Source organism: Arachis ipaensis, chromosome B06, assembly GCF_000816755.2.
Source record: "Arachis ipaensis cultivar K30076 chromosome B06, Araip1.1, whole genome shotgun sequence".
Lineage (NCBI taxonomy): Eukaryota > Viridiplantae > Streptophyta > Magnoliopsida > Fabales > Fabaceae > Arachis > Arachis ipaensis.
In genome coordinates, this window is record NC_029790.2 from 136,490,422 (window position 1) to 136,492,476 (window position 2,055).

The window sequence follows — 2,055 nt, forward strand, 5'->3', positions numbered from 1 at the left end:
TTTTTTTTTTTTTTAATATGAAATTATTTTTAAAAAAAAGTTATTAATATAAATTGAACTTTTAGATTTGTTGAGAAAAGAGGAGGAGAATGAAATTGGTGGATCAGACTTCTACAATATAAAATGTTAAAAAATCCAAGTAACTATATCATGGATCTAAACTCTATTCCCCAGTCTAATAGGCCAAGAATTAATTCACTGCAGTATTGAGCTCCATTTAAAAATTTGTTGCTAGTCAATAGTTTACTGCTTGCACAAGATGGGATTCAAATTCTTGACATTTGCTTAAGCGGACTAGTGAGCTAATCACTAGACCAACTCAATTTGGTTTATGAAGTCGGGTATGTAAAGTATATTTTTCTCCACTGTTTTTCTGGGCCGGGTACTGTTTTCATTAATAGGGCTGAAGCTGAGAGAGATGGGCTTTTTGTAGTCAATTTGGACTCTCCAAGATAATGGGCTCACAGATCGTTATAGACTTATTTATACATTTATGTAACACTAGTTTCCCAAGCTTATTATCATTATTTTAGGGGAACTCACGTTTAAGATTATTTGTTTTGGGTCAACAAATTTGGGTTTAATAATGAACATCAAGATTTCCAAGTTTCAACATAAGGCTATAAAAAAAAACATCAACCCAAGGACCATACCAAACATTATTATATGTTTGTATGTAACCTAGACAGAACCTAGACACCAAACATGATCGTGAATTCGTGATACCTATGGCTAATAGATAAAGCTTGATCTTAACTTGTTATCTTGGTACATTTTGCCATTTTACATAAGAATGAAATGCTAACATAATATACGTCATTCAAGCATGGTATGGTTCAACTTGTTATTGTATAGAAACATCTTAACAAAACTAATATGAAAAATGAATAATTACATAAGCTTCTCGTTTGGTACCACCCACCAAGATAAGAAAGGTCATATTTGATTCAATTTCTAAAAGTCAACATTTATTACTCAGCAAGACATCCATAAATTTTTGTGACTTATCATTGTCCTCAAATGGAACAGCTTTCCGTACGCTTGAACATTCAATTTCAGAGAAACAAAAATTGGTCAAACAAAATGAAGAAAGTTTATTGGTCCTATTGAAAATTGAAAGTCAAACTTCTGAAATATATAGCCGTGTTGAAAGTCAGCTCTTTAATTGAAAGTCTAACTTCATCAGATCCTAAACCTAATAATTTTTAACCGAATATTCTTTATCTCCACCAATACATTTTCTACCTAATAAAGCGATTATTGAAATTAATCGTAATCATCGTTAGCTTCTCTATGTAATTGTACTTTCATGACTTTTAAATTTTTGGGGCAAGACTTTCATGATTAACATTTAACAATGTTGCAAGTTGCAACACTATAAACGATCGAAAAAGCATAAAAAAAAAAATGGCGCAAGTTGCAATCAACCGGGACCAATGTGTAACTTAAGAAATGAAAAACGGGTTTTAAATTTTTTTTTTTTTCATCATGGTGCTTTAACAGGGGAAAGTTCTTGAATATCACATGTGCTATAGTCTCACAACATATGGAAAATTGAAAATAATTAAGGGTATATTCGGTTTAATTTTGTGGAAGATCACTTTTAAAAATATTAAGTCAAGAAATTTTAACAACCTACTTAATTGAATCAGCTGTTTTAATACTTATGGGATTGTTTATTTGAATTTGAAGGGTGATTTTATTTTTCTTTTAAAAAGTATAAGCCAATATTTTGTAAGTATGTTCTTTGATGTGTACAAATTACATATGTTCTGACTTCATAAAAGAATCGATTTATAGTAAATATATCTCTCACACTTATATTTAGATAATTTAAACAAAATAAAAAAGAGCAATGCTAGGGGCCAGCAACATTTGTGATTGGTAGCCATCAACTAGCCATCAATGATGATTTTATGGTGTGAGATTGGTGTGAGATATCATTCAATGGCTTACATTTCTCTGCTGGTTACATGCTGGCCAAAATGCAATAAAATTGCTGGCCCCTAGACTTTTCCAATAAAAAAATTGCAGACATTATAAAAAAGCAAATTC